Below are 13,290 nucleotides of genomic sequence, written 5' to 3'. Positions count from 1 at the left end.
TTGGTCATTTTGAGGAAGTCATCAAAGTGACCATACTGAAGAGGATCATGGGCGTGTTATGGAGAACCGGCGCTCCATGATTATGAATCTAAGCAGATACTGCGATCCTTGTCGCAAGACACTGTCATTAGTCACCAGTTGTTCAGGAAAGTGTGTGTCAGTGGATGCTATACCCAAAATGAATCGCTTAGGAGCAACACTGACATTTCTGCAGCGGTGCCATGTTGACGGGATCGTCATGGTCGATGGGACGTGGCCTACTCACTTTACCCCGGAGTCCAAGCATCTTTGGCGTCACAGTGGATCTCAGGTCAAGACGAAGTTTTTATTGGTACTGAAAGTGATGAGCATGGTTTTCTGCTCATTGTCTTCCTGCCCAGAGAAAGAGTAAAGGCTGACCGTTACTACGAAAGAGTGCGACAAGTGCGACGGGCCACTCAAAACAATAGATGTGGAAAACTCAGTGGAGGTGTTGTGCTGTTGCCTGACAAGCTCGCCGACATACCATGCACCACACAACAACTGTTCTCAAAGAGTTCGGCTGGTGGCTGTTTGATCTACCACTGTACAGTCGGGATCTTACTCCCAGTGACCACCATATTTCCGCGCTGATGAACTTGCCGTTGAGCGCCCCTAATCTACACAAATACAATATTTTATTGCACCTGTCGTCTGGTTAGCATTTTCACAAAGACGAAGAGTTGAAGACGACTGTCGCATGCTCATTCCATTCACGGGCATCAAATTGCTATGGCACAGGAATATAAAAGTTGATCCTACGAAATGAAGGCGTATCAATTCTATTGGTGATTATATCGAAAAAAATAACTCATACATTTCTGTAGGTATATCTACTGCCAATAAAGTTTTTAATGTACGTACACTAATTGATCAAAAATATTGAGACATCTATTAGTATCAGTGGACGTTTATATGGGGTGTGTCCACCAGCAGTCCTTATGACGGCTTGAGCTCTGCTGGGAACACTTTCAATGAGGTGCGTGAATGTCTGTAGTCGAATGACAGATCATTCTTTCTCAAGAGCCGAAACCGGAGAAGATAGTGATGTAGGACGCTGCAGTCTGGAGCGAAGTCGATGTCCTGAATCATCATAAAAGTGTTCCATTGGGTTCAGGTCGAGACTCTGAGAAGGCCAGTCCTTTCAGGAATATTATTCTCCACAAACCATTTTCTCACAGATGCTGATTTATGACAGGTTTCATTGTCATACTAATACAACCAATCATCATCTCTGAACAGTTCCTCTACTGTGCACGGTACACAATGCTGCAAAAGTGTTCATTTACTTAGGAATTTAACATTTTCTTGTCGGCGGATGTGGCCGAGCGGTTCTAGGCGCTTCAGTCTGGAACCGCGCGACCACTACGGTCACAGATTCGAATCCTGCCTCGGGCATGGCTGTGTGTGATGTCCTTAGGTTAGTTAGGTTTAAGTTGTTCTAAGTTCTAGGGAACTGATGACCTCAGATGTTAAGTCCCATAGTGCTCAGAGCCATTTGAACCATTTTTTGAACATTTTCTTAAGCGCAGTAAGGGGACGACACCCTAACCATGAAAAACATCCCCAAACCGCAACACCAGCTCCTCCTTGCTTCTGTACTGGTCTTGCACATGATGGTAGATTAAGTTCTCCAGGCATCCGCCAAATCCACACCGTTCCATCAGACTGCCAAATGGCAGAGTGTGATTTATGACTCCAAATCACTCGCATCCAGTGGCGGGGCTCTTCACATCACCGCAAGCCTCGCTTAGCATTGGCCACAGAAATGTGTGGATTACAAGGAGCTGCTCGACCTTCGTATCCCATTATTTTTACCTCCGTACGGGCAGTCATCGTTCTAGCCAGACTGCTGACAGCACTTTGGAACTCACGAGTGTTTCCTTCCGCTGATTCCATGCTAGTATTTTCAACCAGCCTCCGGAATACTCAATGGTCGCTGTACGTGAGTACATGTGGTTAGCTGTGACTGTTCCTTCGCGTTTTCACTTCACAGTCACATCATCCGTGATCCCTTTGTACTCGGGTGACATTCAGCGAGTAGTCCACGTTCGAAGTGGCTGAGCTCTCCAGACCGACCCATGTTTCTGTACTGGCAACGCAATACTTCCCGCCTCCTTTTATACTGGCTGGTTCACCTCTCCTGACATCTAGTGGTCAATTCCGCATTATGCAGGGGTGTCCCATACTTCCATAATTTTTATCGTCCGGTGTTTTTTCTTTTTCTTCCTTCTCTTTTTTTAAATGGCGTAACTTAATCTCTAGATGACCCTCATATAGTCTACCGCATTAATGATTCGTGTCTAACGTACTGAATTGTATCAACTCTTCGAACAAATGACACATTTGAAAAAGAAATCTGTGATGGTATTTTCATCATTAATTGTTAATGTGGTTCAGTGTGCAACGCCCTTCGCAAGACATTAACTATATCCGCGCGTACTCTTCGTCCCGAAGCGTTCACAGTTCGCAGTAATTGACGAAAAATCATCGAGTAAAACAGAAGTGATTTCTGGCGTTTCCCAAGGTAGTCTTATAGACATTTTGCTGTTCCTTATCTATATAAACGATTTGGGAGACAATCTGCGCAGCCGTCTTCGGTTGCATGCAGATGACGCTGTCGTTTAACGACTAATAAAGTCATCAGAAGATCAAAACAAATTGCAAAACGATTTAGAAATGATATCTGAATGGTGAGAAAATTGGCAGTTGACCCTAAATAACGAAAAGTGTGAGGTCATCCACATGAGTACTAAAAGGAACTCGTTAAACTTGGGTTACAAGATAAATCAGTCTAATCTAAAAGCCGTAAATTCAACTAAATACTTAGGTATTACAATTACGGAACAACTTAATTTGGAAAGAACACATAGAAAATGTTGTGGGGAAGGCTAACCAAAGGCTGCGTTCTATTGGCAGGACATTTAGAAAATATAACAAACCTACTAGGACACTGCCTACACTACTCTTGTCCGTCCTCTTTTAGAATACTGCTGCGCGGTGTGGGATCCTTACCAGATAGGACTGACGGAGTACATCGAAAAAGTTCAAAGAAAGGTAGCACATTTTGTATATGAGAGAGAGTGTCACAGAAATGACACAGGATTTGGGCTGGAAATGATAAAAAAAAGGCGTTTTTCGTTGCGATAGAATCTTCTTCCGAAATTTCTATCGCCTACTTTCTCCTCCGAATTCGAAAATATTTTTTTGACACCGACCTACATAGGGAGGAACGATCACCACGATAAAATAAGGGACATTGGAGTAATAGAGAATTGTGAAGGTGGTTTGATGAACCCTCTGCCAGGCACTTAAATGTGATTTGCAGAGTATCCATGTAGATGTATATGTAGATGTAGAATTATGTGCCTGTCTGTGGTATGGACTTCGGGTATCGTAGACAACCATAACTGATACAGTCTGGGATTGAGCCTACCCCGAATAGCATACATCCCTTCAGAGGAGTTGTACATGAGAAAGTCGCAGGCTTCGTTTAGCATTATGCTGGCTACATTCTAAGGAGATGAAAGCGTAGCCACAAAGCACATAGAATGCCCAGTGCTCTTTCAAACATAACTGAAAAACGTTTCTTCCTCAGCTTTTCCATATACAGCACTTTTCACCGTCCAGGCATTCCAGTTTTTATTTACTGATTTATTTAATTTATTTTGCACCTACAGCCTAAAAAATTACGCAGGTTTTGTTCAATAATTAATTCTCTCAACTCAGGAATAAGAGATTCCACTGTTCATAGACGCGAGGTGTTCAATAAATCCCCCTCTTCACCTACATCCTAAACCTATCTTGGGCTAAAATTAGGGTGACAGATGACAGGCGGGATATCCCGAGCACAGAAATAAGTGCCAAACCGATGCTGAAGGCAAGTAGAAACGATTACAATTCCAGGAAAATACAGAAGCAGAAAGTAAGTTTCCTTTGTGAACATTCCGTCACTTCTTCGCAGAAAATTCGAAGAATTGGTGGCAGCGGCGACGAGTCTAATGTTGTTATCGACCGGAATGCAGGAGCGCACAGCAATGGCGCCTGGGTGGTCTCAAATGATGGTCGCTGTCATGTCTCACTACTGCTAGCCCGTGAGCTGTCATGTCTAGCCCGGGAGCTGCGGCCGTTCCTAGAATGCCATTCTGGTTACTAATGCACTCGAAATGTCCTGTGTACGTGATTTTAGCCCTGGTGCCTTGTTCCTAGAATGCCGCTCGTCTTACTAACGCCTTTCAGTTGTCGCACACGTGAACTTTTCCGTTTTCAAAGATTATAAAGGCGTCCCGTTCTTCAGGGTTAATGCTGTCCAATGTGCACACAGCGAATCCTGAGTTGACTCCAGTTCTGTTTGACTGGTTCAGATAAAAAATGAATAATTTTTTCGTTGCTGTTCGCTTGGTGTGAGGTAACATGCGTTTAACTGATTTATACATCTGCCTTTTTATAAGCGCTGTTACAGAAAACTCGGCAGTGAGGTTTCTCGTGTGGGAACGTTGTCAAAAACTTTGTGTAAAATTCAGAGGCTGTTAGACGGTTATTCAGATAAACTGACAGTGTCAGAAGAGACAAAGCAGAATGCTCTATACTGCGGAGTGAATAATTCATTTTGCAAACAAACCTTATGATGTAACAAAGCCATTTCGAAACCATACCGCTTCTCCCAGGACTGCTAATCCAGCAAGGTCTTCATAAGAGCTTCGAAGGAATTTGGAACCTAGTGGACTGAAATTGTAGAGGCAGAATGGCTTAGTCGGTAAGACTACTGCACGTGAACATCAAGAATTCGGGTTTGAGTTCCTGTCGGGAATAAACTATTCTCAAAGAGCGTAAAACACTTCATGAAATAATCGTTTGTTAATTTTTTTGAATTTCGGTCACTCCTCCCTAGTTTTACCTGCTAGTCTCTCTGAATTTGGAAACAGAACTGATACCGTCTCTGCACTGATTCCTTATCTCCAGTGAGAAGATATTAGCTTCTACATGAGCATCTAGACGTATACTCCGTATATCACCGTTACGCGTGTGGCAGGAGGTTCCTTTGATACTACCATACACTGAGGTTTCTTCTACTCCAACAAAAAAGTGATTAAGAAAGAAGTAAATTTTTGTACGATCCTTGGCAAATGGTTAAAATGGCTCTGAACACTATGGGACTTAACTTCTGAGGTCATCAGTCCCCTAGAACTTAGAACTGCTTAAACCTAACTAACCTAAGGACATCACACACATCCATGCCCGAGGCAGGATTCGAACCTGCGACCGTAGCGGTCGCGCGGTTCCAGATCGTAGCGCCTAGAACCGCTCGGCCACTCCGGCCGGCGTACGATCCTCCTTCGAGTGTCTTCCACTTCGGATTTCTCAGAATGTCTCCCACACTTCCCCAAATTTCAAAAGCTTCCATGTCTACTTTTACTTCACTATTAAGTTCAAACCATTTTCCGACCACAATTTCTTTAAATGTGTGAACAGATTAAATAGGCTACTTTCCTATGTTATAAATGTGCTTCGGATTGTTGTTATTCTGAGCGATTATAATATTCAAATAGCATTTACAGTGACTATTCTCACAAAATATCTGTTATTTTTATGTAATTAAAGCATAAAAGTCATTAAATTTCAAGATTTTGTCACGTGGTCGAAAACGCTCTGTTACTGGCTGAAGCTCTGGTGACGTCACAGACTAGGAGCAAGACGAAGCTACATGTGTGTAATAGGAGTGTCAGCCGAAGTTACTAGGTTTTACCGTACATTTTTTGCGAACAGTTTAGCTGTTCAGTGACGAAAAACGCATTTACAACAATTTAAGTGTCAATGGAAAGGAATTTTGTGAACGCTTATAGTGGAAACCTTACGAAAGGTGATGCGTTTATGCTCCACCCATTTGGAGCGACGGTATGTACATCGACGGGCATTCTTTTCCCTGCCCCCTGCAGCATCATCAAACACGCTCAAAACTAAGGGACTGTAGAACGTTTTGCAAGTAGGTCCGTATCTTGTATGTAGATTGTCGACTAACACTCATGAAATACGACCCACAGCACAGTAGAATTATCCTTGGCAAATCTTAGTGCTGGTTTCCTCGTTTATAACACAATTAGCAGAGAGACCGCCGGTCAAAAGCGCTCTCTGGTGCGACGGATAGCGAGTCTGACAAAGAATCAGGACTTTTTCAGGCTCGAATCCTGTTATGGTATACGGCAGGCAAACTGTCGATGTGGTTTTCGCTTATCAGGAATGTCGCTATGCTACGCAGAGGTACAGTTATGTGTTGAAACGTAGCCTGAGCCTGACGTTCTGTGTTCGCAGACTTCCCAGAAATAATTAAAGACAGTGGAAGTCTGAAGAATAAAATACATAAAAAATAATGGCAGCTAATGAGAGTAATACAAGCAACACCTTAGCTCACAACCTACATGCCAGTATTAAGAGGCAGCTTGGATGCGTGAGTGAGATCAACCAAAGGCGTGTTTCGTGAAAATTACATTCCAAAGCATTTAATATTTTCCACATTTCGGTTCATCAACCACTTTATGGCAATGAATCCAAAATTGGTTACGATTCTCTCAGTAATGTGCTCAAAAGTTGCAAAGTGATGTCACGTTTTTAAGAAAGATCTTTGTTACGGATGAAGCATCGCTTAAAAGCCGTGAGTAAATCAATATTTGCAATGCTCACCTCTGGTCAACTATAAACGCCCGCCGTGTCAGAAAAGTGGGTCAACAACTATCTAGGTGAAAGTGTGGTTAGGGATTTTCAAGAATTCCGTTAACTGTCGCCGTTTTATTGATGGGAGTCTGAATAGCCACAAGTACGCGGTGGTTATAATTAAAGTGCAGCTTTTCAGGGAGGGCCAATGTGGACTATAATTATCGTATGGCAGCGAAGCTTGGTAGATATTCTAATGTGTTAATGCGGAACCGGTTTACGCTGGAAAAATTAGTTTCAATTTTGACCACCATGTGCAAATATGGCGCTGTACAGCATCTCATTGACGTTACCGGTGCTCATATTGAACACATTGTCTAAGCAGCGATTAATAATAAAATCATCATGGTCCCTTTCTCATTTCTTTGTTTCATTGAGTTTCCAATTACCCCCATTATTTCTGAATGTGGCAGCTTCCTGTAAGTGCATCGAGTCGTTCCTCTGAGCAGATCCTTTATTAGGAGCTTCTTCCTGCATAATAGGTCTGCTCTCCACCAGATCGCTGGCACTCAACTTAATTTAACACCATGTAAAATTCGCAACAGTGAAATGTGAGTTGCGCGTATTATAATAGTTATGTATTCCACGCCAACCGTGATAAAGGTCTCATTAAATTCTGTACCACAAAGAAAGTTGATAACGCAAGCTGCGATAAACATAGTGTAAGTTCCACAGTTCCAGCATCAACCTACACATACCTCCTTGCTTTTTACTCATTGACATGTGGACGTCGTATATACGCACTTCAAATGCTACGTTGTGGAAAGAAGTACCCTGCCTCAGTATTTATGTATCGCTCAGATCACTGAGAAAACAAAAGATAGTGCCGTATGAGAAGATGATGATGGCTTCGAAGAACAGGAGAGTGCGGCGTTGTACACTACTGGCCATTAAAATTGCTACACCAAGAAGAAATGCAGATGATAAACGGGTATTCATTGGACAAATATATTATACTAGAACTGACATGTGATTACATTTTCACGCAATTTGGGTGCATAGATCCTGAGAAATCAGTACCCAGAACAACCACCACTGGCCGTAATAACGGCCTTGATACGCCTGGGCATTGAGTCAAACAGAGCTCGGATGGCGTGTACAGGTACAGCTGCCCATGCAGCTTCAACACGATACCGCAGTTCATCAAGAGTAGTGACTGGCGTATTGTGTCGAGCCAGTTGCTCGGCCACCATTGAGCAGACGTTTTCAATTGGTGAGAGATCTGGAGAATGTGCTGGCCAGGGCAGCAGTCGAACATTTTCTGTATCCAGAAAGACCCTTACAGAACCTGCAACATGCGGTCGTGCATTATCCTGCTGAAATGTAAGGTTTTGCAGGGACCGTATGAAGGGTAGAGTCACGGGTCGTAACACATCTGAAATGTAACGTCCACTGTTCAAAGTGACGTCAATGCGAACAAGAGGTGACCGAGACGTGTAACCAATGGCACCCCACACCATCACGCCGGGTGATACGCCAGTATGGCGATGACGAATAGACGCTTCCATTGTGCGTTCACCGCGATGTCGCCAAACACGGATGCGACCATCATGATTCTGTAAACAGAACCTGGATTCATCCGAAAAGATGACGTTTGCCATTCGTGCACCCAGGTTCGTCGTCGAGTACACCATCGGAGGCGCTCCCGTCTGTGATGCAGCGTCAAGGGTAACCGCAGCCATGGTCTCCGAGCTGATAGTCCATGCTGCTGCAAACGTCGTCGAACTGTTCGTGCAGATGGTTGTTGTGTTGCAAACGTCCCCATCTGTTGACCCAGGGATCGAGACGTGGCTGCAAGATCCGTTACAGCCATGCGGATAAGACGACTGTCATCTCGACTGCTAGTGATAAGAGGCCGTTGGGATCCAGCACGGCGTTCCGTATTACCCTCCTGAACCCACCGATTCCATATTCTGCTAACAGTCATTGGTTCTCGACCAACTCGAGCAGCAATGTCGCGATACGATAAACCGCAATCGCGATAGGCTACAATCCGACCTTTATCAAAGTCGGAAACGTGACGGTACGCATTTCTTCTCCTTACACGAGGCATCACAACAACGTTTCAGCAGGCAACGCCAGTCAACTGCTGTTTGTGTATGAGAAATAGGTCGGAAACTTTGCTCATGTCAGCACGTTATAGGTGTCGCCACCGGCGCCAACCTTGTGTGAATGCTCTGAAAAGCTAATCGTTTGCGTATCACAGCATTTTCTTCCTGTCGGTTAAATTTCGCATCTGTAGTACGTCATCTTCGTGGTGTAGCAATTTTAATGGCCAGTAGTGTAGTTCGGCTCGAGTTCCATTAGAAATTTTGCATCTCTGTCTCAACCGTCATGTTGCAGTAATGATGAAGTAAGCAACCGCTGTAGTGTGACAGAGTGAGCTGCAGTAGCTCGTAATACCAGCAGGCGGACCGCGTCGGCAGCAGACGGCGGCGCGACATCTGGGTGGAGCCGTAGCCGAGCATTTAGTGTTCCCGGGGGGACTGTCCGTCTGCGCCCAAATGAGTCTGCGCTCTGGCTGACGCTCTTATACGACGGCAGCCGCCACCCCTCAGCGTCTTCTTCTGTCTGCAGTGAAGCAATGTAATCGCAGTCGTATTAAGGAATCACAGTGTTTTGTTAGCTATAGTGAAACTTTCACCAGCTTTCACGTAATGCATGGCCAGCATACTTCCAAATCAATACTATTATACGCTGAAGGGTTGCAACGCTAGATGACCGTAGCGAAATGCAGGAAGACTTCTAGAGGATCGGCGGTAGGTTCAGAGATTGGCAGTTGATCCGCAAAATAAACAAATGTAGCGTTTTCGCTTAAATAAGTGGAAGGGAGAAATTACAAAAACAAAGGAGAAAACACAAAAATGCAGCAAATGAAGCAGACAAAAGGGAATACAAACGCCTCAAAAATGAGATCGACAGGAAGTGCAAAATGGCTAAGCAGGGATGGCTAGAGGACAAATGTAAGTATGTAGAGGCGTATATCACTAGGGTAAGATAGATTTTGCCTAGCCGGCCTGTGTGGCCGAGTGGTTCTAGGCGCTACAGTCTGGAACCGCGCGACCGCTACGGTCGCAGGTTCGAATCCTGCCTCGGGCATGGATGTGTGTGATGTCCTTAGGTCAGTTAGGTTTAAGTAGTTCTAAGTTCTAGGGGACTGATGACCTCAGAAGTTGAGTCCCATAGTGCTCAGAGCCATTTGAACCAGATACTGCCTACAGGAAAATTGAAGAGACCTTTGGAGAAAAGAGAACCACTTGCATGAATATCAAGAGCTCAGATGTAAACCCAGTTCTAAGCAAAGAAGGGAAAGCAGAAAGGTGGAAGGAATATATAGAGGGTCTATACAAGGGCGCCCGCCATGAACCATGGACCTTGTCGTTGGTGGGGAGGCTTGCGTGCCTCAGCGATACAGATAGCCGTACCGTAGGTGCAACCACAACGGAGGGGTATCTGTTGAGAGGCCAAACAAACGTGTGGTTCCTGAAGAGGGGCAGCAGCCTTTTCAGTAGTTGCAGGGGCAACAGTCTGGATGATTCACTGATCTGGCCTTGTAACACTAACCAAAACGGCCTTGCTGTGCTGCCGGCCGGAGTGGCCAAGCGGTTCTAGGCGCTTCAGTCTGGAACCGCGTGACCGCAACGGTCGCAGGTTCGAATCCTGCCTCGGGCGTGGATGTGTGTGATGTCCTTAGGTTAGTTAGGTTTAAGTAGTTCTAAGTTCTAGGGGACTGGTGACCTTAGAAGTTAAGTCCCATAGTACTCAGAGCCATTTGTACCTTGCTGTGCTGGTACTGCGAACGGCTGAAAGCAATGGGAAACTAAAGCCGTAATTTTTCCCGAGGGCATGCAGCTTTACTGTATGGTTAAACGATGATGACGTCCTCTTGGGTAAAATATTCCGGAGGTAAAATAGTCTCCAATTCGGATCTCCGGGCGGGGACTACTCAGGAGGACGTCGTTATCAGTAGAAAGAAAACTGGCGTTCTACGGATCGGAGCGTGGAATGTCAGATCCCTTAATCGGCCAGGTAGGTTAGAAAATTTAAAAAGGGAAATGGATAGGTTAAAGTTAGATATAGTGGGAATTAGTGAAGTTCGGTGGCAAGAGGAACAAGACTTTTGGTCAGGCGAATACAGGGTTATAAATACAAAATCAAAACGGGAGAATGCAGGAGTAGGTTTAATAATAAATAAAAAAATAGAAGTGCGGGTAAGCTACTACAAACGGCATAGTGAACGCATTATTGTGGCCAAGATAGACACGAAGCCCACGCCTACCACAGTAGAACAAGTTTATATGCCAACTAGCTCTGCAGATGACGAAGAAATTGAAGAAATGTATGATGAAATAAAAGAAATTATTCAGATAGTGAAGGGAGACGAAAATTTAATAGTCATAGGTGACTGGAATTCGGTAGTAGGAAAAGAAAGAGAAGGAAACGTAGTAGGTGAATATGGATTGGGGGGAAGAAATGAAAGAGGAAGCCGTCTGGTAGAATTTTGCACAGATCACAACTTAATGATAGTTAACACTTGGTTCAAGAATCATAAAAGAAGGTTGTATACATGGAAGAAGCCTGGAGACACTGACAGATTTCAGATAGATTATATAATGGTAAGACAGAGGTTTAGGAACCAGGTTTTAAATTGTAAGACGTTTCCAGGGGCAGATGTGTACTCTAACCACAATCTATTGGTTATGAACTGTAGATTAAAACTGAAGAAACTGCAAAAAGGTGGGAATTTAAGGAGATGGGACCTGGATAAACTGAAAGAACCAGAGGTTGTACAGAGTTTCAAGGAGAGCATAAGGGAACAATTGACAGGAATGGGGGAAAGAAATACAGTAGAAGAATGGGTAGCTTTGAGGGATGAAGTAGTGAAGGCAGCAGGGGATAAAGTAGGTAAAAAGACGAGGGCTAGTATAAATCCTTGGGTAACAGAAGAAATATTGAACTTAATTGATCAAAGGATAAAATATAAAAATGCAGTAAATGAAGCAGGCAAAAAGGAGTACAAACGTCTCAAAAATGAGATCGACAGGAAGTGCAAAATGGCTAAGCAGGGATGGCTAGAGGACAAATGTAAGGATGTCGAGGCTTGTCTCACCAGGGGTTAGATAGATACTGCCTACAGGAAAATTAAAGAGACCTTTGGAGAAAAGAGAACGACTTGTATGAATATCAAGAGCTCAGATGGAAACCCAGTTCTAAGCAAAGAAGGGAAAGCAGAAAGGTGGAAGGAGTATACAGAGGGTCTATACAATGGCGATGTACTTGAGGACAATATTATGGAAATGGAAGAAGATGTAGATGAAGATGAAATGGGAGATATGATACTGCGCGAAGAGTTTGACAGAGCACTAAAGACGTAAGTCGAAACAAGGTCCCGGGAGTAGACAACATTCCATTAGAACTACTGATAGCCTTGGGAGATCCAGCCCTGACAAAACTCTACCATCTGGTGAGCAAGATGTATGAGACAGGCGAAATACCATCAGACTTCAAGAAGAATATAATAATTGCAATCCCAAAGAAGGCAGGTGTTGACAGATGTGAAAATTACCGAACTATCAGTTTAATAAGCCACGGGTGCAAAATTCTAACACGAATTCTTTACAGACGAATGGAAAAGCTGGTAGAAGCAAACCTCGGGGAAGATCAGTTTGGACTTCGTAGAGATGTTGGAACACGTGAGGCAATACTGACCCTACGACTTATCTTAGAAAATAGATTAAGGAAAGGCAATTCCACGTTTCTAGAATTTGTAGACGTAGAGAAAGCTTTTGACGATGTTGACTGGAATATTCTCTTTCAAATTCTGAAGGTGGCAGGGGTAAAATACAGGGAGCGAAAGGCTATTTACAATTTGTACAGAAACCAGATGGCAGTTATAAGCGTCGAGGGGCATGAAAGGGAAGCAGTGGTTGGGAAGGACGTGAGACAGGGTTGTAGCCTATCCCCGATGTTATTCAGTCTGTATATTGAGCAAGCAGTAAAGGAAACAAAAGAAAAATTCGGAGTAGAAATTAAAATCCATTGAGAAGAAATAAAACCTTTGAGGTTCGCCGATGACATAGTAATTCTGTCAGAGACAGCAAAGGACCTGGAAGAGCAGCTGAACGGAATGGACAGTGTTTTGAAAGGAGGATATAAGATGAACATCAATAAAAGCAAAACGAGGGTAATGGAATGTAATCGGATTAAGTCGGGTGATGCTGAGGGAATTAGATTAGGAAGTGAGACGCTTAAAGTAGTAAATGAGTTTTGCTATTTGGGGAGCAAAATAACTGATGATGGTCGAAGTAGAGAGAATATAGAAGATAGACTGGCAATTTCAAGGAAATCGTTTCTGAAGAAGAGAAATTTGTTAACATCGAGTATAGATTTAAGTGTCAGGAAGTCGTTTCTGAAATTATTTGTATGGAGTGTAGCCATGCATGGAAGAGAAACGTGGACCATAAATAGTTTAGACAAGAAGAGAATAGAAGCTTTCGAAATGTGGTGCTACAGAAGAATGCTGAAGATTAGATGGGTAGATCACATAACTAATGAGGAGGTATT

Source organism: Schistocerca nitens, chromosome 3 (genome assembly GCF_023898315.1).
Source record: "Schistocerca nitens isolate TAMUIC-IGC-003100 chromosome 3, iqSchNite1.1, whole genome shotgun sequence".
Taxonomy (NCBI): domain Eukaryota; kingdom Metazoa; phylum Arthropoda; class Insecta; order Orthoptera; family Acrididae; genus Schistocerca; species Schistocerca nitens.
This window is presented reverse-complemented; position numbering follows the sequence as displayed.